The following is a 25540-nucleotide window of genomic DNA, read 5'->3' as shown; positions in this document are numbered from 1 at the left end:
TTACCTTTACACCAAATACAGAAAAAACTAGATGTTGAAGTAACTTTGACCACAGTTTTGATAGAGATAACACAGAGTATTTTCAAATGTTAAGCTCATAGCTCTACAAGGCACTATGAATACAGAATACAGGAGTACAAAATAAAACTGCCGCAACTGTTGTTCTTACAGTCCCAAAACAATATAAAACAATATTAGGCATTGTTTCCAAGATACCTTACGTTTCCAAGATAGCGGTTGCTTGAATATTTTAAAGCTCAATAACCTAAAAAAAATAATGCGATCATGGATATTTTAAGGAATGTTAAAAGAGACATTTATTTTAAATAGGTTGACACCTAGCTCATTAAAAAATGTAAAGTATTTTTTTAAGCATTTGAGGTAAGCTTTGGAATGCACTGTGTCTTATTTCTATGGATTGCGAATGGTTTGTACAAAGTAAAATTTTCATATGATTGTGTGACGTTAAAAACGGTTATTTTTTATTTCCAAATTGAATTTTTAATGCATTAATTTTTTACTGCCAAAATTGCAATGCAGGTAATAAATTAAAGTCGGAGACTTGCTGAAGTTGCAAAACTATCTAGTTTTTAAAGTAAATAAATATTCCTCGAATCACTTGATTCTAGAACAACCCATAAGCAGCTTGAATCAAAAGCTGCTGCGTGACGCAGCAGCTATAGAACACAGCACGATGTATTGTATCTGCAGCAAATGGCAGGTCTATGGTAAATAAACAATAGCGTGACTGCGGGGTTACGCCCTGGATCGATTAAGGCGGTAACTACACTCAGGGCGAGCCTAGGTGTGGAGATCCGAGGCAGATAAAGGCGCATCACGTGTTGATCGAGTTGTCTGTTCAATCTACATTGGTTATCCCATTATGTAATTAATTTTTATACGAACTAATTCATTGAAGTTTAAAGGTTTATGAAATAACTCAAAATGGATAAAATATTTGAGAAGGATATTATACTTTTTGCTTGTTCCAGGACAAGATATTTTATTCTTGCAATAAAGTAATAGCTCACATAACCCATTCCACGCGATCAATATATTTGCACTGTAAATACATATTATAACTAATATAAATTGATTATGTATAATTATCACACAGTTCTAATCTTAAATGATTCATTCCTCTTTTCATAGAGCTCAATTTTGCAACAGTCAGGAGTAAAAAACATAGTTTTATCCTCCGATGCCAACATTACTCGTCAAAATAACATTTCTTTAATAAACCACATCTATGATAAACGTTGACTAACAAGATTTAATGTAATATTTTATTATTCCTTCGATCTATGTAATCTTCTTGCTTTTTTTATTTGTTTATAAACGTTGCTTATCTGATACTAGCGACCCGCCCGATACTTCGTTAGTGTCTTTTATTATTTCTTACGATTTTATTTTGTTTACAACTTCTTATATCAGAAAGATAGATGCATGTCACCGCTGACTTCATTGTACACGCGCCGTGCCGCGCCTCCGGCCAGCCGGTACCGCCGCAACCGCGATGTCCCTCCATTTTAACTTAGAACATTATTTTGATCTATCTCGTAGAGTTTAGCTAGCGTTGTTTTGCCGCATAAATTCTTTTTTTAAATTATTTCAGTAAAATTAAATGAATACATTATTATAAGTATGTGAGGATGTAGTGTATGAGTAGTAGAAGCATGGAGCGCTGTAAACGATGAAGGAAGATAAACTTAACCAAACACGAAAAATGTATGTTTTTTTATTCATCAAAACTTATTCTGTATAGCCTAGTTACTGATATCGCTAAAAGTATAAGATGATATTATTAGTAGACTATAAATAGCGGTCGCCCGCAGTCCCGCCCGCGTGGATGTCGGTTACAGCTGCAATAAGCCTACCCAGGAAAGACACGGTCAGCAAAATGATTCCCAGGTCAATTCACAGACACCGACACTAACATCGACGACGCAGTCATTATCCGCAGCCTGCACAGATTGTCTTTCTGTGGATGTTAAAGTTGTTAATGATGAAAATATGTAAATGTAATTAATACTAAGTTTTCACTTCTGCCGGCAGTCCCGGAGTGCAACCCGTTGTTTTATGATAGATAACTAAAGCGATTATTGTAGAGCTTCTCTATAAACAACATTTGTCGTTAAATTATTTTTAGGTAACAAAATATACTGATGGTCGGGAGCCCCGACCCGTGATAGGGCAACGTAAAGTTGCCCATGCGTAAAACATTCTTTTCGTAAATCAATTCCAACTAATTTGAATGCTTGGCCCTGGGATTTGTTTATCGTTAGTGCGAAAGAAATTTTTAGTGGAAATTGGAGCCTTTTGAAGGGTATAGGCAAATCAGTAGGGATCATGGGTATTCTTTGCCTTGGTGACGCCCACTTCGCAGCGGGCCGTGCAGCAGAAATCGTAATATTTTATATTCGCCATAACTTCAAAACCAAACGTCCAATTTTAATCATTCAAAGACCAAATATTATCTACATAAACTGTACTTAGTGATGAAATAATTTATTTTGATAAGGATTATTAACATGAGTAAAATAAACGCGTTTAAATGTAGTCGAAAAAATTCAAGATTTTTAAATAATAATAAATGGTTGTTGTGCCTTACTCGACATAGATAGATATAGTGTGTCGCTTACCTTTGTTGTAGATAGTTATAAGATCTACAGTTAATTAGAACATTTTATGGTTCTATCTATTATAGTTTAGGCAGCGTACGCAAAATAAGTAACTTTTCTGGTTGAGTTTTTTACACCTTGTGTCCGAAAAACCCAAATATCTTACGGAACCCTATTTTTTTCTAAATAAAATATAGCCTATGTTACTCGTTGGTAATGTACTTTGAAAGTGTGTAGAACTCATACTTGTTTATAATAGCATCGAGCGGTGACTAAGAAAGTGTATACAGATAAATGCAATACTTTCTCTCAACCTCAGGTAGATTGTGCCGGATGGAAATCTGTTAGTGCGGACGGAAGTGCTGTTCACTTCTTTTTCACGCATTATCCTTCTAAGAAGGATTAGTTTCTCTTTAATGGTTTTCTTTGTATTTAACGACGATATCTAACGTCTACATAGATGTAGGAGCTGTTCTTAATGTAGGTAAATACAGGTTTTTGTTTCAGTACTTTTTAATTATAAAAACGCATGATTTTCAACTAGGGAAACAACTATAAATGGCAATAGCTTTATTTAATTTTTTCAAAACACATACGGATCTTTCACTTGCCGAGTGAATGTGCTACCATTACAACACACAGTCATTACTTTTTACGAATCAATTATATTTTATTTGGCCGTATCTGTCACATATGCGTTTAAATAACTAAACTAACATATGATGGAAGACCAAAAATCTGTCAAACAAATTTTATTTACTTTAATATTAAATTTGTATGAATGGCAATAGCTTTATTTAATTTTTCTAATAAACATTGACTCACAAAAAGTACAGGTATTTGGTTTTCCGGATTCAATGCTTATTTAAAAAATTAAATAAGACTATTGCCATTTATAAAAATGTAATTAATGTAAACAAAAGTCGTTTGACAGGTATTTGGTTTTCCGATCATATTTTAGTTTAATTATTTAAACGCATATGTGTCAGATAAGGCCAAATACAATATAATTAGATCGTTATAAGTAAGGGCTCTGTGGTGTAATGGTAGCACATTCACCCGGCAAGTGAGAGATCCGAGTTCGAGTCCCGTTGGAGCAAGTACTTTTTGTGATTCAATGTTTATATAATATATATATATATATATATATATATATATATATATATATATATATATATATATGTATATATATATATATATGTATTTATATATATTAAAAATGAGAGCTCTTCAAGTTTAATTTTATTTATTGAACTAATTTAGTGATTCAATGTTTATTGCAAAAATTTTATATATATATATATATATATATATATATATATATATATATACATATGATGAGTCTCCAAATTGTACGGTAAATACAATTTACCGGTTGTTGTTGGGTGTAATTGTGAGGGTTGTCTTGACTTTCCTCACATTGCGTTAGATTATTTCGTACAGAAAATAAAAATCAAAATAACCTGGTCAGAAACGAGGGTACAGCACTTCTGCCGGAAAATAGAAAACTTCCCTCAAAATAGTATCTCATTTCAAGCCCAGATCACGTAAGACTTTAGAATGAATAAATATTTTTTATATTGAATAAATAGAGCAAACGGAAGTGGGAACACAGAAATAAATACCAGCAAGCGGAACGTCTGTAGCGGAAGCTTTATCGTACTAAAGCTACTACTGAATACTAGCAGCACTGTGGGTATTGGCGTTAGCTAATGTAAACTAGCTTGGCGTTAACTGTTTACTTCTGGAGGCGACTTTGATTAGTGCTACTTGACTTCACAATAATGCAGTCATTCAACAATAATTGCATTCACTTTATTATTGCAAGTAAGCTGATAGCAATTACGAAAAAGTTGTATAAATTATCTGGAAGGCCATCCTAATAGGTAGCATAAGACTTAGCTTGCCCAGCGAACCATTTCATTTAAACCTTACTTTTTTAGTCCGTATATCTGAGAGTTCGCACATAAATATTAATTTTCTTACTTTTCATAATAAGAAATTATGATAATATGGTAAAGTTAAAAGGCCATTGTTTGTGAAATTGCAAGGATTACATTAGTACTTGTACTCTCAATTAAATAAGTGCCCATCATTGTGTCATTTTCGTTCAAATGTTTCCTTTAATCCTTGACATGGAACCAACCCATTGAGCACTTCTTAATATTCAAACAGTGTTCTAAGGTATGAAACGCAGGTTCAAATCCTGTCTGTGACCGTGGCACTTTTATCAGTACTATTTACCTTGTACTCTACCAACTATCGTATCTTTCTTTTCCATATTTATATGATCCTTGTAGAGGCAATTTGATCCGTTAGAATGAGTAGAATAAGTATAAAAATTTATCAGCCTCTTCTCAACAAAAACGTAGTCTAATTTCTTAGATAGAAAAAGATGAACACCCAAGATCATATTCTTGCGCAAGTTTCTATGACAAGCTGGAGTTTGTGAAATAGGTTCATATTCTCTAAGGATTTACGCCAGAAATAATAAAATTATTGCTTTTTTAAGTTATTTACGCGTGTTTACTAAACTTACACAGATTAAGGGAAAGTTTTTTTTTCTCTTAGGACAAGAAGCTTATAAATTGCACTTAGTCCTGTAAGAACCTTTGCGCTGTTTCCGGAGTAACAGGATATTCAGGATGGGTAAGGTCAGGGAGTAGGGGCTCTGAACCAAACTCTCCAGTCAAAGTAGGCAGGGGTTAGGCACACCCTTGTTGAAACTAGTAAGAACCTCTGAGGTTAGAGAACAAACCCCACCAACTCCAATAGTCATCTCCCACTGTAGACTTGACTTATTGAATTGCCCATGAAACCCCAGAATCTCGACATTTGCGATTAGTGATGTGCCGCTCGTAGACATCCATAAGGTTGCCCAAATTTAAGTGACACACCGGTTTCTGCTGTGCCCAGTGGTGGGTTCAACTGGAAGGGATAAACCAGCCAAAAGTGATCCCTGCTGAGTTTAAGGGCAAGTTACAGTGCTAAGTTCTACTGATCAACAGCCGGCTGCCAAATTTTATCCATAACTAAGCTAATTATATTGTGGTGAAACGGAACTCATCACGAACCAGATAAATAGCTCTGCTGAAAACCCACAGGTTTCACAGACAATTGTAAATTAAGAAAGAAAGAAATTACACTTAAATCACAAAGAAATCCGATTTTAAATCAAATATATAATTTTCATAAGATGGTACACATTCTGGGATCAAAAACTATTTTAACTGACAATGATAAACATAAATCTTCCAAATAAGTTCATAAATATTATAATACGATACATAGTAAATGGGTGCTCAGTTATTAATACTAAAATTAATATCACATTAAAGCTGCTACGTCTCCTCTTTTCTCAATATAAAATGTTAAATCCTGCAACAATATCAAGAAAATAAGATGACAATAGTTCACTGTGCACTAAAAGCTGTCTCCTCAAAGCTAAGAGCAGAAGCTTCTCTAATCAGATTACTGCCTCTAGAGCAAACTCCTGGTCTATGTTATATTTATAGTGCTCTCCACTGAGATATCAAAGGTCGGTAGACTCTCTAGATATACCCAACATTGAGAAGTCACATTAAACTAACTAGTACTCTCCAAGGAGGCTATATCGATAAGAGCACTTCACTCATACTTTTCAGAATAAATGCATTTTAAAGATATTACAAGAACATTGTTCACAATGAAATACTTGAACTTTTCCATTTTGTTAATACGTATACTAAGGATGTACTCTAATTACAAGGCTTTTAATATCTACGTAGATTGTTTAGAGGGACGTTTTGTGAAAAAAGTTAAGTTTAATTAAGTGTAACAAAAAATTGAAAAGGATAATCCATATTTTATGTCCAAGGGGTTTATAGATGAGGGTTTATACGGTTTTGACAAGTATTAAAACCCGCTATTATTTTAACATTGTGAATACACCGTCCTCCCGATACAGTTGGTAGAAGAATTTATATTTTTAATATCTAAAATATTAATACTTTTTTGAATTAGTGCAAAATCAATAAATTCCATAACGATTATTTGAAACACATTAGTTAAAATGTTAGAGCCTTCAATAATAAAGAAATGAATACACGCGTATCATTTCAAGTTTATTTTAGACATACAGAATTTATACTATGTTTGTACGAAATCAAACTCACCATAACCTTATTCTAAAAATATTATTATAATTATTTAAATAAAAGTAAAACTTAAAAAAAACAGACCTAAAAACTTTAATTTTCATTTCTATTGTTGTGTCCATTTAAAGGCGGTAATTGACTAACAATTTCCGCTATTTAATAAAAGCGATCAATACATCTCGTACTTTTTTCCAAGGTTGAAACATAGTTAATTTTGAAAATAAAAAAATCATGATTTTAAATATTAACTATAATGTGTTTTGGATATCTTTTAACGTTCCTTGAGATAAAAGATTTCGTATGACGTTAAAATTTTTAATTTTAGGTATATATACATCTGGGAGGATTTCTTGCTGGAGACGATTTTTGAGATATATATTACATATAAATCTTACAATAATTATTGTCGAATTGGCAAAGTAAATGCAAAAGTAGTTCAAACTTGGAGAATATAATTAATAATATAAGTATATCAGAAAATTCCATTTGTAACTTGGTATTCATTCGTTACAATTTGACGACTATTTTAATTTGTTTAGAATTCACAAGTCCATAATAAACACTCCATAATGGTGACAGCAGAATATTTTGAGAATTTATTAACCTACACGCTTATAATTTATCCGAAAACCCATTTTAGAGAATAGAAAATTTCCACAGTTTTCTTCTGTACCTGTTCCTGTCTAATTTTCATGCCCAAAAACCTGAGGTAGTCCCTTGTAATTGAATTATAACCCTTCTCAGCGTCAGTAAACCTAGTTAGCCGGCCTGACATTCAACGTGAACCTCTTTTAAAATGTATCAACAGCTATAATATTTATCTTTCTCCTCTTGATGTGGATATACATTCACAAATCATTCAACACGTTTAACTAGGTTGACGTTCAAATTGGTAGAATAATATAAGTATTAATTTAAATAATAACTTATTACGTGGCGTATTAAAGTACGAGTAAATATTTGCTGTATTATTCCATTCATAGTACTATAAGTTGTAAGAGAGAGTGAGAGAGACAGCGTAAAAGAAAGAAAGAAAGAAAGAAAGAAAGAAAGAGAGAGAGAGAGAGAGAGAGAGAGAGAGAGAGAGAGAGAGAGAGAGAGATGCAACGTATTTATTTTTGATTTTTATTCTTATATTTGTACTATTATTGGTAGCATCAGTCCTACCTTCAATTGTAGCTATAGCTTTACATTAACTTTTTATTTCATATACTATATCAAGGTTAATTTTAATTTATTTTGTAAATACCAAGCTTAGTGTGTGTTAATGTTACAAAAAAAATGGATCACATGTATAGTTTTGCTAGTATAAATTATTAAGACGTGTTACTTCTAATTGTAAAAGAGTTTGTCCTTTGATCAATAAATACCTAAATAACTGTTGTAACTGTGAACAATAAAATAAAATAATATAATGAACATTAATTTTACATTAATCGTGATTGATTCTAAATGCCAATTTTAAAACTTTTTAGTTTACTTTTTTGTATGTTTGCTACGTAAACATTTTACATAAGACCAGTATAATGGACAATATCTGTCTATCTATAATGATTCATTGTAGTTGACACCTTCGCTGCGACTTTATAATAACTGACCTTAGGTAACCTGTGTCAGTGCCGTATGGCGTTGGTCGCAGTGAACGTGTTAAAATTAAATTATTTACATTTTTCAGTGATATCTTGCGTAGCATAGGTAGCAACAAGGATCCGCAGTGAAGTAATTGTGTTGTATTAACAAAAATATGGAACGTGTTAACGTCTCTGCAATATCGTTCTCAATAAAATTAAATAGATACAGACGTCCATTTACACTTTGATCTATTTATTGGCATTACCGATAAATATGGGATGGTTGGAGTATGTATGCGGTATATGGGAGTGCTAAATATAAATCTAAAATCTTTTTAACTCTCTATCCTCGACAAGTCTTGTCTGTTTAGTTCAATTTTGCTATTAGAGTATACAGAACTTCGTAAAGAGACTAGAGATTTAAAATTTTAAAAATAGCTACACAAATATAAATTAATAAAATGTTAAATATGTACAATGTATTTGATTTAATGCAGTTTAGTAGAGCAAAGATATATAATATACGCTTAAATTTAAACGTGAAATGCATCGTTGTTAAATATTCATGTAATTTTATCTATTTTAACCCTCAATTCATGAATTAAAATTGTAAAAATATATCATTATTTATAGAATTTTATACTGAACATTTGCAGTGCAATTTGAATAATAATATAAATCGGTTCCAATGTAAGTACGTTTTTTTAAACCTTTTCCCCTTTAAAACTATAGTTTAAACATAATATAGACCGAACATTAAAAGGCAAAGTTAAAAATAGATAGAATAAAGTCACTGCCAAAAGAGCCTATTGTTATATAATGCAACAAGAAATTGTCGATGGTCAACACTAGAGTGAAATTAACCAACCGCTTGGTGTGTTATAACATGATATACAGTAGCTCTCTTAGTAGTAGGCTGTTCATGTATATGTTATACAATACAACAAGAGTTGAAACAGATCAATAGTCAGGCGTGATTAACCAACTGCTTGGTGAATTATTTAAACATCACATTACTCTCTTAGTAGTAGGCTGTTCATGTATATATTATACAATACGGCATGAGTTGGGACAGATCAATAGTCAGGCGTGGTTAACCAACCGCTTTGTGTGTTATTTAAGAATAACATTATTCTCTTGATATTTGGCTATTCATGTATAATAATATAGCAAGAATTGAGACAGATCAATATTCGGGTGTGGTTAACCAACCGCTTGGTGTGTTATTTAAGCATGACATTACTCTCTTAGTATTAGGCTGTTCATGTATATGTTATACAATACAGCAATGAGTTGAAACAGATCAATAGTCAGGCGTGGTTAACCAACCGCTTGGTGTGTTATTTAAACATGACATTACTCCCTTAGTAGTAGGCTGTTCATTTATATGTTATACAATAGGCCTACAGCAAGAGTTGAAACAGATCAATAGTCAGGCGTGATTAACCAACCGCTTGTTGTGTTATTTAAACATGACATTACTCTCTTAGTAGTAGGCTATTCATTTATATGTTATACAATACAGCAAGAGTTGAAACAGATCAATAGTCAGGCGTGATTAACCAACCGCTTGGTGAGTTATTTAAACATGACATTACTCTCTTAGTAGTAGGCTGTTCATTTATATGTTCTACAATACAGCAAGAGTTGGGGCAGATCAATAGTCAGGCGTGATTAACCAACCGCTTGGTGTGTTATTTAAGCATGACATTACTCTCTTAGTATTAGGCTGTTGTTCATGTATATGTTATATAATACACCAAGGATTGTGATAGATCAATAGTCAGGCGTGATTAAAAAACTCCTAGGTGTGTTATTTAAGCATGACACTACTCTTTTAGTATTAGGCAGTTGTTCGTGTATATGTTATACAATACAGCAAGAGTTGGGACAGATCAATAGTCAGGCGTGATTAACCAACCGCTTGGTGTGTTATTTAAGCATGACATTACTCTCTTAGTATTAGGCTGTTGTTCATGTATATGTTATATAATACACAAAGGATTATGATAGATCAATAGTCAGGCGTGATTAACAAACCCCTAGGTGTGTTATTTAAGCATGACACTACTCTTTTAGTATTAGGCTGTTGTTCGTGTATATGTTATACAATACAGCAAGAGTTGGGACCGATCAATAGTCAGGCGTGGTTAACCAACCGCTTGGTGTGTTATTTAAGCATGACATTACTCTCTTAGTATTAGGCTCTTGTTCATATATATGTTATACAATACACCAAAAGTTGGGACGGATCAATAGTCAGGCGTGGTTAACCAACCGCTTGGTGTGTTATTTAAGCATGACATTACTCTCTTAGTATTAGGCTCTTGTTCATGTATATATGTTATACAATACACCAAAAGTTGGGACGGATCAATAGTCAGGCGTGGTTAACCAACCGCTTTGTGTGTTATTTAAGCATAACATTATTCTCTTGATATTTGGCTATTCATGTATAATAATATAGCAAGAATTGAAACAGATCAATATTCGGGTGTGGTTAACCAACCGCTTGGTGTGTTATTTAAGCATGACATTATTCTCTTAGTAGTAGGCTGTTCATGTATATGTTATACAATACAGCAAGAGTTGAAACAGATCAATAGTCAGGCGTGATTAACCAACCGCTTGGTGAGTTATTTAAACATGACATTACTCCCTTAGTAGTAGGCTGTTCGTTTTATATGTTTTACAATACAGCAAGAGTTGGGGCAGATCAATAGTCAGGCGTGATTAACCAACCGCTTGTTGTGTTATTTAAGCATGACATTACTCTCTTAGTAGTAGGCTATTCATGTATATGTTATACAATATAGCAAGAGTTGAAACAGATCAATAGTCAGGCGTGATTAACCAACCGCTTGGTGAGTTATTTAAACATGACATTACTCCCTTAGTAGTAGGCTGTTCATTTATATGTTCTACAATACAGCAAGAGTTGGGGCAGATCAATAGTCAGGCGTGATTAACCAACCGCTTGGTGTGTTATTTAAGCATGACATTACTCTTTTAGTATTAGGCTGTTGTTCATGTATATGTTATATATAATACACCAAGGATTGTTATAGATCAATAGTCAGGCGTGATTAAAAAACTCCTAGGTGTGTTATTTAAGCATGATACTACTCTTTTAGTATTAGGCAGTTGTTCGTGTATATATTATACAATACGGCAAGAGTTGGAACAGATCAATAGTCAGGCGTGATTAACCAACCGCTTGGTGTGTTATTTAAGCATGACATTACTCTCTTAGTATTAGGCTGTTGTTCATGTATATGTTATATAATACACCAAGTATTATGATAGAGCAATAGTCAGGCGTGATTAACAAACCCCTAGGTGTGTTATTTAAGCATGACACTACTCTTTTAGTATTAGGCAGTTGTTCGTGTATATGTTATACAATACAGCAAGAGTTGGGACCGATCAATAGTCAGGCGTGGTTAACCAACCGCTTGGTGTGTTATTTAAGCATGACATTACTCTCTTAGTATTAGGCTCTTGTTCATATATATGTTATACAATACACCAAAAGTTGGGACGGATCAATAGTCAGGCGTGGTTAACCAAACCGCTTGGTGTGTTATTTAAGCATGACATTACTCTCTTAGTATTAGGCTCTTGTTCATATATATGTTATACAATACACCAAAAGTTGGGACGGATCAATAGTCAGGCGTGGTTAACCAACCGTTTGGTGTGTTATTTAAGCATAAAATTACTCTCTTAGTATTAGGCTGTTGTTCATGTATATGTTATATTATACACCATGGATTATGATAGATCAATAGTCAGGCGTGATTAACAAACCCCTAGATGTGTTATTTAAGCATGACACTACTCTTTTAGTAATAGGCTGTTGTTCCTGTATATTTTATACAATACAGCAATAGTTTGGATAGATCAATAGTCAGGCGTAGTTAACCAAACCGCTTTGTTTGTTATTTTAACATGGCGTAATTTACTCTCTTAGTATTAGGCAGTTCATGTATATGTTATGTACTATAGCAAGGATTGGGACAGATTAATAGTCAGGCGTGGTTAACCAACCGGTGTGTTATTTAAGCATGACATTACTCTCTTAGTATTAGGCTGTTCCTGTATATGTTATTTAATACAGCAAGGACTGGGACAAGTCAATAGTCGGGCGTGGTTAACCACGAAGTGAACCGGGAAACTTTGAGGTTAGTTATGACATCGCGCGCAAGATCTAAGCTTAAGATCTAAGTAAAGAATGTAGATAAGAGTAAATGTGCATGGGGTTGACACACGACATGGGTGTTGTGATTCCAAACTTATGCGTGTCACAAAGCTGATTTTTATTTTTAACCTGGATTCTAGTTATGAGTTAGGTTAGGTTTTGTACCTGTAGAACGATTCGGATTGCTGATTTCAAAACGTAGTGTCACTAAATTTTACGATGGTAAATGTCCTGAAAAGTCATGTTTCCTTCACAACTCTTCCATAGTCAAAAGTAAACTTCAAACTAAGAGTGAAAACTATTCAATTTAATTGTTTATCAAGTAGCCTTTTATTAATGAAATGAAATAAAAACATATATTGTTTAATATATTCCTTAATAAAAAATATAATTTTATAGATAATTTGTATGTTCATTTGCGTTTATTATTACATCATTTTTATTATCAAATCAATTACAAGATCCCAAAATAGAAACTTTAAATACATTCATGTTTTCGTTTTGTGACAATATTTTTTCTTGTCTTGAGGAAAGGTGCTTTAAAGATCATTGGCTAACATATTTATTAATAAAACATGACGCGTCTAAACACTGGTTACAAATCGCCTTTCAAAGCGCTTCACTTACTAGCAAGGCGTAAGGCCTCTTCCTTACTTGTGTTTTCTCCAATTAACATTGCACATAAGAATTTGAATTAATAAGGATGTGACCAATTATACTTTTCTTTGTTTTAAGAACATAATAGACTCCAATCCTTGTAATTATAGTATTCAAATGTTGTATCTATAACTATAGCGATTGATCAATGCCTTATCCTTCAAATCCCATAACCAATAACAAATTTAGAATCTAAAATTATACTTGTGATTTTTCTTCCCTGATATTTATGATATAATAGCGCCTATTTATCTAAACTTATATGAAAAGTAATAAACTAAAAAGATTTACTAATTACTAAAAATTTATCTAATTTCAGAAACTTACATAACAATTGTTTTTCTCCAGTATACTCGTACACATATAGTGTTGTTTCTGCGCTCAGCATCATAATTATCAGCATACCCAAAGCGCAGTGTTTTATTTTACAATTAAAAAAAATAAAAGCAACCAAAATGCTCGATATCATTAATGAAACCTTGTTAATATAGTTATATTAAGATTATGTGCCACTATGCCACTATATAGATTATATTTGAATGCGGTATCCCAACTTATAATGGTAATATAATGTAAAAGCTATTCATGACTAAAAAAAGTTATAACTTATACCGAGTGCTTAATTTGTCGTTACTAACTATAAATAAGTGAAAATAAAATGAATTTCCATTAAAATTCATTTGTAAAGTTTCTGAAAGTACAGAGATATTAATGTAATGACTTACTTGTAAAACGCTGCAATGACAATGCATTAACTTTATAAACTCTTGAAAAGACTCGCTTCAAAGATTTCAAAGTTACAAGCGTTTCTTTTAGTGAGCATCAATATGACACAAAAAGGTTTCATTGTGAAATAATATTTTATTGCGTCATAAAACAGCGACGACTTCATAATAGTGCTATGATTTAATTAAATGGTGAAATGTACTGAAATTTGTTATTAAAAATGAATTAAATAAAACCAATTAAAACTGTGATTGATAACTTTGCAAGAAATCAACCGTGACATTTGATTTATATGTCATGATACAATCAGTTAAAGGAGAAACCAATTACGTCAATGAAGACATCTATTGCTGTCCCTTGGGAGTCGTGATGTAACCATCTGTGGAGGAGGGTAGACCAAGAGGGATCTATCAGTTGATTAAAGACCCACATCGCCCACAATCTGATAGTATTACTTGATTACTTAAATATTCGCATACATTGACTCGCCGTATTACTGGATATCATCAAAAATTTATATTGTGACATATTGTACATTTAATCATTATATATATATATATATATATATATATATATATATATATATTTAATTTGTATTATACTTTGATAATAGTATATACTGTATTTATATACACATAATGGAAAGTTATTTTTATATTTATTTTATGCGGATAAAATTAAAGGGTTGTAAGTAATTTTAGGGGTTTTCGTTTACCCAGCATATTAGTTTTATGAAGTCCACAAATTTATGAACAAGTAAAATTACAAATAAGTTTTTCAATAACCTTCATTGAACATAAAACTTGTCAATCTTAATCCACACTTTATTAATGATCCATAATGTGCATCTTATTAACTGATTTATAATTTTTTAATTTATAAATTTAATAATTAAATATCAAAAGAATAAAAGTACATGATATTTTAAAGAAACTGTTTGTTATTCCTTAATCATATTGTACATAGTTTGTCAAGGTAATGTATAATCTGCTTCAAACTGTAAGGAATAAAATGAGATAATAATATTTTCAATCCTACAACGAATCCCATATAGAAAATCTAATAAATGGTAATACTTTTAGTATATCCATTTTGTGTATTAAAATAGATAATAACATACATATATAAAGCCATGAGTATGTTAAAAATTAGTTTTAAAGTCCGTAACTAAAGAGAAATGTGAACAGTAGTCGTCAAACAAGAGATGACTATAGCTCACTTAGCTAAGGGGTTGAGAACGAGGTGCGACGCTGCTGACCCGGTTTGTTACCAGGTTTGTCACTGCTCTAAGCCCCAGTTTTCACTGGAGTAAATCCCTTAAATCCCTTTGTAGGCGGGATGCAGTCCGTCCAAACAGTCGTGTCCTTCTTTCTTTCCAATTGGACTTCTGAAACGTGTCTCTGAAAGCGATTTATTGACTATCGATAAAAGTATCTTGCTAAATACAGTACTATCGAAATCGAATTTAGACTGATAGTGGTGCATGTAGTAGTATACATATTAAATATTAATATAACAATTTTATTCTTTAAATTTCATGATGTAACGAGTACATTTTAAATTAAGTTATAATTCTTTCATCAGACACAAATTCGTACATATATTGCTTATTTAATACTCTTTTAATTAACAATACTGGTGCGTCTTTATGTATTTTACTAATTGAAATAATAAGTAAAATGTATTGAAGTAAGTATTAATGAAGTAGTGCAATTTCGGTAGTGTGGTATTAATTTTTAAACACCATTGAGTGCGTATTTACAATATATTCTTCTTACACAAAATTAAAAATAAAGTTTGCTAGTTTCAGCGGCATTTTATGCTCGAATTGACTGAACAGAAAATATCAGAACTAAACTTAGTCTATTATGAGCTTAAAAGTTTGCATTTTCGATGGACCTATTTATGTATTCAAGGAGCTTGTGTTTTTAATGACATATAGCTTGCAGTGGCTGTCGTTATTATATCGTTTGTTAGGTGAAGCCGTATTCTTGAGTTGTAAAAATAGATATCTGACCTTCTTAAAAGCGAACGATTATACTAAAGGTTATAATCGGTCAGAATATAAATAGAAGAAGACGTTCATAAACCAAATAACTCTAAATTCATATTTGCATCAATATCTTTCTTGTAACGTTTAATTTAGCTTTGTAACAGGTCCTCAATACTAAAATTTTAGGAGTGTCAGGCAATAGTTGATTATTCATTGTACAATGTCAAAACATTAAATACTTACTAAAATAATGTGTACGATGGTTAAATTTTAATTTCCTGTATTATTAACGACTAGTTCCCTTCGGCGTTGTTCGCAATGTCCTGTTGGGTAACGGTTATATACACTTTGTGAATAGCATAATTAATTCTTCCAACATTTGTAAGTGGAAGTTATTCACTGGAAGATTTTCCAGCTCCTTGAATTCGGATAGCGAATTAACTTTTATAAATAGTATACCAATAAAATTAAAGAAATTTATCTAAAAAATTTCATAATATTTGATTTAACGGCTCCAACCATTTAAGGCATACCTTAACAATTTTAGGTTAGTGGTCATTAAGCCAAGGTTTTCCTAGTGAAAGTACTTATGATGTAATATTATAGATCCTATGATAATTTAATATCTTAAATTAGTTACATTTAAATATTATTCCGTGCTCATGATGAAGAATTTCAAATATTAAACACAATTTTGTTTCATCTTATTTCAGGTTTGGTGCGTGTAGGAGGACTTCTGGATCAGATGAAATATATTCCAATCACCTTAGTATAGTTTACATTTCTTCTTTGATCAAAAGAATATGTCTGTATGCAAGCCTCAGAGGCCTACTTCAGTCAACTTCAGCGTCTACTTCTGGCCATTATAATATCCTTCAGTCGAAGTTATTTTCGGTACTGAAATAGAATTTACTTGGTTCCCCCGATCAATCAAATATATACAACAAGACGTAGGACCAAAAAGTTTATTTCGGACTAACATCATTTTTGCCTTTTTATGTTAAAATATAATAACCATAATTTGTCAGTATAGTACGCTATTACAAAGTGTATTGTTATAGACACATATAAACACAAATATAACGTTTTTTTAATGTTTCAACCCCATTTTAACTCCTATGGTTGTTTGACCTTTATGAAAATTCTTTGCTTCATCTCTTGAGATTATAAAACAAGTGTACTAAATTTTATTTTTCCATCGGGAGATTTAAAAACCAATATATAAGTCTTATATGGGATGCAACCATTATTCAAACCATACTGATTATTTATCTTCATTGAAAATCTTTACTTTGTTTGATGAGAGGATAGGGCACATTTATGTCAAATTTCATCTGTACAGAAGATTAGGAAATTGGACAAATAAAATTTTTCTAAGGGTTTCAACAACATATCAACCCATAGATGCATGATAAATATGCATGAACATATTTTATTTTTCGCTTAGAGCTTACGGCAAATGTGTGCAAAAGTCTACCGTTGTAGGATTTCAGAAAAATTACAAACAAATATTGATCTTCTCCGGATGCAACCCTTTTTTTCAACATATATAAGTGGTTGACCTTCAAGAATTCTACACCATGAGTTGAATTCTTCATGAATTGAACTATTCAATTTCATTTTTCCAATTAAGTCATTCGGCACAAGTTTTACAAATGCCACATTTCTAGGACATTGGGGGGGGGGGGGGTTGGTTGGAAGAATACAGCTCTTCTAGGGATTACAACTCTATTTTATTCCTAATTTTGCTTGATATTAATGAAAACTATTTATTTTTACCTTTAAGTAATGAGGGATACGTATACAAAATTACATTTTTCTGACAGAAAAATTTCTAAGTTAGATAATTTTTAATGAGTAAGTGAGAGTGAGTGAATGAGTGAGTGAGAGACGAGTTTGCCTAAATAATCAAATAAAATATCCAACCTGAAAAAAAAATTTTAAATTGAAAATAAACGTATTTTTTATTGCAAATTATTTTCAGAGAGAAGTTTTCTGTAATAATTAATTTAAGATCAATTATTTACTTAGTGTGTTTTAGTCAATGAGGTTCAATTATGCTATTTGTACGTATCTTCCATCTAAATGTACGTAAACTATAAACTACATGTTGTCTATTAGAATGATAAATCGTTAAATAAAAATAAGTACGAAATTTCGGAATGAAAATTAATTAAATTAATGTAATTCAACTAAAAACATTAATCACGCCAATAGCTAAATTTTTTGGCACATATGAGAAACTGAACACTATTTACATTCACTAGGAACTTAACTATCTTTTACAAGATTCCTTCTGCATTATATTCCATGAACATTACGCTGGTCAGCTTCATTAATCTGTTAATTTATCTTAAATCTTTTAAAAGTTAACGGTCGGTGGACTAATCAATATATAAAAGATAAGACCGTAATATACTCTAAACAAAACATGTTCGTAAATCACATGATGAACATACGCACGATATTATTCAATAAATAACGATTTGACACATTGCAGAGGTTTTGATGTTACCCCAAAACCACGTGAAACCACACAAGGTCAGCGAAATTCTAATGACGTGCTCCAGGGCAGTTCATCAGATAAGGGACATGAAACTTTTACGGCACGCCACGGCCACAATACTCGCCACCGCTACCTTTGTAGCACACACAAGTGTTCTTTACTTTTATAAGCTTTCCCTTGCCTTCCTTTGTGTGAAAACTCTCAATGGCCTTTTCTTCCGATCTGAAAGGTTCCGAGAACTAACACACATTTCTCAGGAACTCCTTTGCCTCCAAATGTTTCTATTTAAAAAAGCTCAACTTGCTGCGTCATTTACTGCATAAATACTTGTTTTAAATAACTACATCAAGACGTATTATTTATGCTAAAGGAGGAAATTAAATATCTGACTATTTATAAAGATAATATGTTTATTTATTTATAGTATATCGTAAAGCAACTTTACGATATATCGTTAAAAAAGCTGAATTATATATTTAAATTATACCAAAAATATTTCTTTGCACATCTATTTTACATAATTACAGACCTTAAAAGTATATCTTGCATAAAGGTAAGACAATTTTTTAACCGTCACATGAAGAATAATAATCATATGAATTAGATATTTTAGCCAGTATTATTATCAGGCTGAATGAATATAGGCCAAAGATAGTAATATGAGTGAATTTTTTACGATATGTGAATGAATTATTTATATATAGGAGAGTGCCATACATTCATTAAAATAAAATGCTTCGAAAACTACATGGTTTTTAAACAACAATATGTAACTCCCTCAGTCGTAGCGTAAAGAGGTCCTATCTTTTTTGTCGGCTGTTTCATTGTGGGGCTAATTGTTATGACCTAAAGTATTACTTTACTCGTAAAATTATAAAAAAGAATGCTATGTTTTCTTTCTTCCGTCAGGATATCTTAGCGCTGTGGCTGTATTCAAGTATCTCAGCTAAAACCTATTTAACCACCTATACATTAATACATTATACATTTATCTAAAGTCTTCACAAAACTGATCTGCTTGCTCATCCTAAAGAAACCTGGTTGCCTCACTCATTATTTCATTTTATATATCCGATGAACTGATTAAGATCTATATTTATCGCACGGAATTACTGGTAAAATGTAAAATATTAGTGAAATGTTCCCGTGTAATGTAATGAAATGAATATACTTATTCTTCAATACACCCAAAGTGTAATGAAACCAGCTTCCTTATTGAACACATATGTAATTACCAAAATTATGTTCCAATAAAAATGTATTTATACGTTAAACAATATAATTATAATGTCCATTTAAATAACTTATATTTAATATTTTAAATAAAAAGTTCTCAAATATTCACATGAATCTCTCATTTGTTGCAGAAAACTACGTATTAGATCTTAAATATGATAACCTAACTGGAGTGTGAGATAGTAAGCCTATTAATGGGTCTAACATTTTTATCTCCATCTACAACCGTTACTTTTACAGCTCACGTTATTTCATGGTGGCTGTGTAGAGTTGGCGGTGTACTCTAAAAAGTTATGTAATACTACAATATATATTATGAGTTGGTACATACACAAACGATCATGCTATCTTACAATTGCTCACTGAGAAATGGCTGTTTTCTTTTAGAAGTGGCTAATTATTGAAGAAATTATTTTAAGAAGTATTTAAGAATTTATCTGATTTACGTCAGCCTGTAAAGCCATCATAGACCAAAACGTTAAGTTAAATCTTAATACGGACTCAGAGAATTTAGGGTCCGCAATACTGCCCTTCTTGGATTCTACTGGATGTATAAGGAGCATCTTTATGGTACCAAGGTAACACTTGATATATATATTTCCATTTATGTATCCTTACAATTTAGACTAAGGAAGTATTTCACTATCAGTTTCTCAGGCTGTCATTCACTTGCTTTCAACTCGATGACTCAGTGAATCCCCAGATAAAGATATCTTGTGATAATAATCTGTGTAAATCCTATATTTTGAGTATTGTTACAAGGTTTTTATACTATGTAAAAATCCGTTTAAAACTTTTGGTAACAAACTGCTACCAAATGTTTTGAAAATCCCCACATTAGCTTATTACTTGTAATGCACAGCAATATTAATTCTTGATTCTAATAGGTATAAAAAGTAAAATTGGAAGTTATTGATTGAAATCATTATATGGCCACGTGAAAAACATAAGTTTGTTTTGAAATACATTAGCTATAAAGGGAATAGAAACATTTAGCTACATTTGTTAGCGGAGGTATAATACAACGACATCTTGTGTAAGATACTCAGTACACATAATTCTTGGGTTAACTACATACAACAGTGCAATTGCTTGGAGAACAAATTATATCAGCAGATACCGATAAGTATATAGGTTTTAGTTAAAAAGTACTCGTAAGTAAGTTTATTACAATTTTATATTATTTAATAAAGAAAACGAAAAGAGTAATTGACGTAAGTAAAAGAAAACAATAGTTATTTTATAATAGTTATTAACTTATCACCAATCAATTACTCAACCAATAAGTGTGCAATAAGTAATATATATTTATAATTCATGACCTCATTTTAAAGGGCGTGAATTATAAGAATAATTCATTTTAAGAATTATACATTGAAAAGAAACTCCTGAAAAATATGATTACTTAAAACAGGTTAATTTTATACTTTATATTGAGTCAGAAGTAGCATTCATTAATTTGAATTAACTTATTATAGTTATCACCTCACAGTTATCTTGTAATAATAAAAAAGTGAAAGGAATTGATCCATTCTTAATCTTTAACATTTAAATTCTATTGGATTTGACGAATATTAGTTTATTTGGCAAAATATACTTTTGAAGAGAAATATGTTTCAGTTTAAAAATGAGATAATTTCTAAAATGGATGAGGATGAAGTAAATCACTGGTCATTATTGTGTTCCGGAAACAATTGATGGATCCCATAAGGGAACGAAGTGGTAATGTGGGGCTATCTATCCTTGTCACTAGGCATTTGGTTGTTGTGCCTTGGGATAACAGGTATTGCGTTCTTTCAGTCTCGGAAATCAAACTTGTCTGCTTAACAACTGTTTGGATACTGACTAATGGGGATTTGTAAAATGAATGTCTCATTATGCAATGGAATTATCATTATAAACTAAATATATGTCTATGCTCTAAAATAAAATTTAAATCTGTAAAACAATAGCTTACAGGTAAATACATACAGGATTATATTGTCTTTTGGTATTTCAAATGTTTAATATGATTTACTTATTGATATTTACTTTATTTTTTTTATTGCAACTATAATGATGTTACTATACCATTTTTAATTCTTTAAATACCTACCTGTTAGTGCAAACTGCGTTTCTAGTTAAATGCCTGTTGAAGAGTTGTAATATTTGAAGATTTATTGCACTCTATATATTTATTTCATAAAAAATCACAACTCTTATTTAACATTTGAAATTTATAGCTCGGTGGTTAAAGATAAATGCCATATTATGTTAGTTACAAAGAATAATGTTAACATATGAGCATATTCCTAGTTTAAATATCTCTCTAAGCTACGCCCCACTGGTCTTGAAAACTCTATTTTTGGCTTAATTAGCAGATGAGAAGTGTGTTTTAACCAATTATTCTTTGTAAACATTATCTGTTTAATTAATTTAAGTAGCATTTTTAATTTTTTAGGTGTACGAGAGACAACATAAAGTCAATTTCCAATTCAAAATTACATATAGAACCATTATTCATTACATCATGAGGGTTTTGACTAAAAGAGCTAAAAACTTTGTATTTCTAAAAATTTTGCCAAATCCGTTTAACTGATACTAAAATCTTTTATCATGAATCATTGGATAGATATTCCAGTTATTTCACGTTTCTTATAAAAGCAGTTTCACTCTACAACTTGTACCAATATACTGATCCTTAAACTTACATTTAAAATGGGGCAGAAGATTGGAATATGTTTCAATGATTATTAACTTATGAGTGCTTAGAGGACCTTTAAGGAGAATGTGGCCACGATGTCCTTGTTTTTAGTAATAAATTACGTAAGAAACCGTTAATAACTTGTAATTTAAATAAAATCTTTCTCTCTTGTGGAAAAAAATATACAAATTTTCACAAAGATATAATTCTTAATATCTGTGATTATTAAACGAAAGTAATTATTGTGGAGTCATTAGAAAGCATTGCTTTGAAGTTGTTGCGAGTTACATTTGAAAATACTTGGACCGTAGCAAGGAAAGGTTGAAAAGTTCAGAGTAATTTTTATTGTAAACCTGTAAAGAAAATCCACCAAATTATTTTTGAAGTAGACATAGAAATAATCGACATGTTTCAATAATTGGCCTAATCTGTTCAGTTAAGGAAAGTAATCTAACATAAATGATCTTGAACTATTTATTTATAACAGTAACAATAGTTATAAATAACTTGAATTTAATTATATCCTTATTAATTTCAACCCCATGTAGGCACAACATTTTCAGTAGAACCATTGAGAACAACAATAAGAAAACAACATTCTGAATCGAAAATCACCTGTAAAACTGTATAAAAAAAAATAATAAACCGAGATGAACAAAATAGTGCGTTTAAGAAAAATATTAATACATAGAAATAACACACGAAATAGTTTTAAAAGTTTTTTTGGAGTTTAAGCAATGTACTAGCATAAATATACGTAAAAGCAAGTATATATTATTGTATGTGTGTTTCTCTTTCTCAACCACCGTTTCATATCAGAAAGATGCTGGAAACAACTTGGTGTTTCCCCTGTTAGACTATGTAACTGATGCTTACTGTGAGATCAACGTGAAATGAAAGAAAAAAAATTACAAAGACCTCAGAACGCCACGTTACAGATATTACGTGGTATTTATTAAAAGCCTTCGTACTTACGAGAGATACACACGATTGTACGATGTGCACCAAAGAAGAACTAGATTTAGTTATATAATTCTCTCTCTCTTTCTCTCTCTCTCTCTTCTCTCTCTCTCTCTCTCTCTCTCTCTCTCTCTCTCTCTCTCTCTCTCTCTCTCTCTCTCTCTCTCTCTCTCTCTCTCTCTCTCTCTCTCTCTCCCCTCCCCCTAAAAAATGTGGAGGACTGGGAAGAGTACAGAGAGTTGAGAAATAGAATTAAGAGGTTACAGAGAGTTGCGAGGAATCGACATTTTAGTTTGTTACTAGAGGAACAAAAATCAGGTAAATACTTAGGGTATAGTCAGGAATAGTCAGGGTGCTGGTAAGGAATGGAAACATATTTCTGACCCTATTGTTAACACTATTCACCTTAATATTACTTTTGAGGTGTTAATAATGGTATCAACAATAACCTGATTGAATATTTCAAGAGTAAGAGAGAACCAGGAGAGACTATGAATAAATAATTTTCTTTTTAACATATTTTATTGTAGAATTAATTAATTGATAGTGAGATAAAAATACATCTCCTCTAATGCAGTTGGAAATGATGGTATACCATTCCAACTCATCGAATTTGTGTATGATGAAATAAAATAATTTTTATGTTACATTTTAAATTAATCACTCAATAATAGTGTTTATCCTAGTCAGTGAATGAGACCATTTATTCTGCCATTACCGAAGATTGATAGTCCTTTAGAATGTAAACACTACAGGTCTATAGAAATTATGTGTGTTCTAGGAAAACACTCTTGATAAGCTTTTGTATAAGCCGGTTAGCGCATTTGTTAATGTAAATAATATACTGCTCAAATACAAGTCTGATTATTGACCTGTATACAGCACTCAAACTGCCCTGATAAGAGTAACAAATAATATCAGACGAGCAATGGATCAGAGGAAGTTAGCAATATCGATGCTCTTGGACTTTAGGCGAGCTTTCGTTTGTGTCAACCATAGGCTACTATTGTCTGTACTCGAATCCTATAATTTTGATAACATAGTTCTTAAATGGTTTTGCTCTTCTTTAGTAGAGTTCAGAGTTAAAACTCAAAGTGGTATACTATATGAATGGAGGTGTACTCCTGTAGGGGTGCCTAAGGTGTCAACAATGTCCGCATTGTTATTTAGTATGTACATAAATAGAATAGATGAACCAATTACTTTCTGTAAGACAATTTTATATGCTGACAACATGCAAATGTACACACACTATCAGTTGGACGATATCAATATTGCTGTTGACCGCCCAAATACTGATCTTACTATGTTAAATAAGTGGTTCACTGACCATGGGCTAAGCCTGAATGCAGCTAAACTCAAACCGATAATAATAAGAAAACCTCGTCTTCTATCTAATGTTAACATAAATGGGTTTGCACTTAATTATGAGCATGATGTTGTTAACCTAGGTGTTAGAGTATGTAATACGCTGTCATGGTCGGAGCAAGTAAACTATATTCATAAGATAGTATACCAAAGTTTGTATAGGCTTAAGAGGCTCTGTTTCAATCCAACTGTACATATAAAAAACTGCTTGTATCTAAACTTATTTTTTCATATTTCGACTACTCAAATGCCGTATTTTGTGATATGAACAATGAACAACTGCAGAGGCTACAAAGTGCACAAAATGCGTGTATTTTCAATTTACCACTAGATGCGCATATTACTGTTTATTTTAAAGAGCTATGTTGATTAAAGATAAATGAAAGAATTGAGTACAGTGTTCTGTTACAGATGTATAAAATTTTGATGCTCGAGAAACCAGATTTATTATTCCATCAATATATAATGATGAACCGTGTGCAAGGTAGGGAAACAAGATTTGGTAACAATGACTTTACAATTCCCAATTCATAGAACAGTAACATATAATAAATCTTATCATGTAAGGAGTATAAGATTATTAAACAAATTGGAGGACAATATTAAATATGCTCCTAGTGTAGCTTTGTTTAAAAAAGGGTAAAGAATCATTTTTTGGCTAGATATGAGTAACTACTACATCATTCTGTAAACATAATATAAGTGATTAATTAAATTTAACTTAGATTACCATGTAATTAAACTTGTTCTGTGTTGTTTTCTTTTCGTTTTGTATGAATTATAATTAATATTTATATAACTCTTTATTAAGCATGTTTAATTACATGTTATTTAGTAAAAGGTTTGCGGTGTTTAGGTTAGTTTGAGAGGAAAATTTATTGA

At 31.5% G+C, this 25540-nt stretch overlaps 1 long non-coding RNA gene across 1 annotated transcript in view; it reads left to right on the top strand.

Annotated features, from left to right (window-relative positions):
- The window catches only part of LOC124356872, a 53307-nt gene extending 35895 nt beyond the window's left edge, over positions 1–17412 (top strand). The window contains exon 3 of the long non-coding RNA XR_006921902.1: positions 16619–17412. This is a non-coding gene — a long non-coding RNA (uncharacterized LOC124356872). The remainder of the gene's footprint in view (positions 1–16618) is intronic.
- The last annotated feature ends 8128 nt before the right edge of the window (positions 17413–25540 follow it).

This window comes from Homalodisca vitripennis, chromosome 3 (assembly GCF_021130785.1).
Source record: "Homalodisca vitripennis isolate AUS2020 chromosome 3, UT_GWSS_2.1, whole genome shotgun sequence".
NCBI lineage: Eukaryota > Metazoa > Arthropoda > Insecta > Hemiptera > Cicadellidae > Homalodisca > Homalodisca vitripennis.
This window is presented reverse-complemented; position numbering and strand designations above follow the sequence as displayed.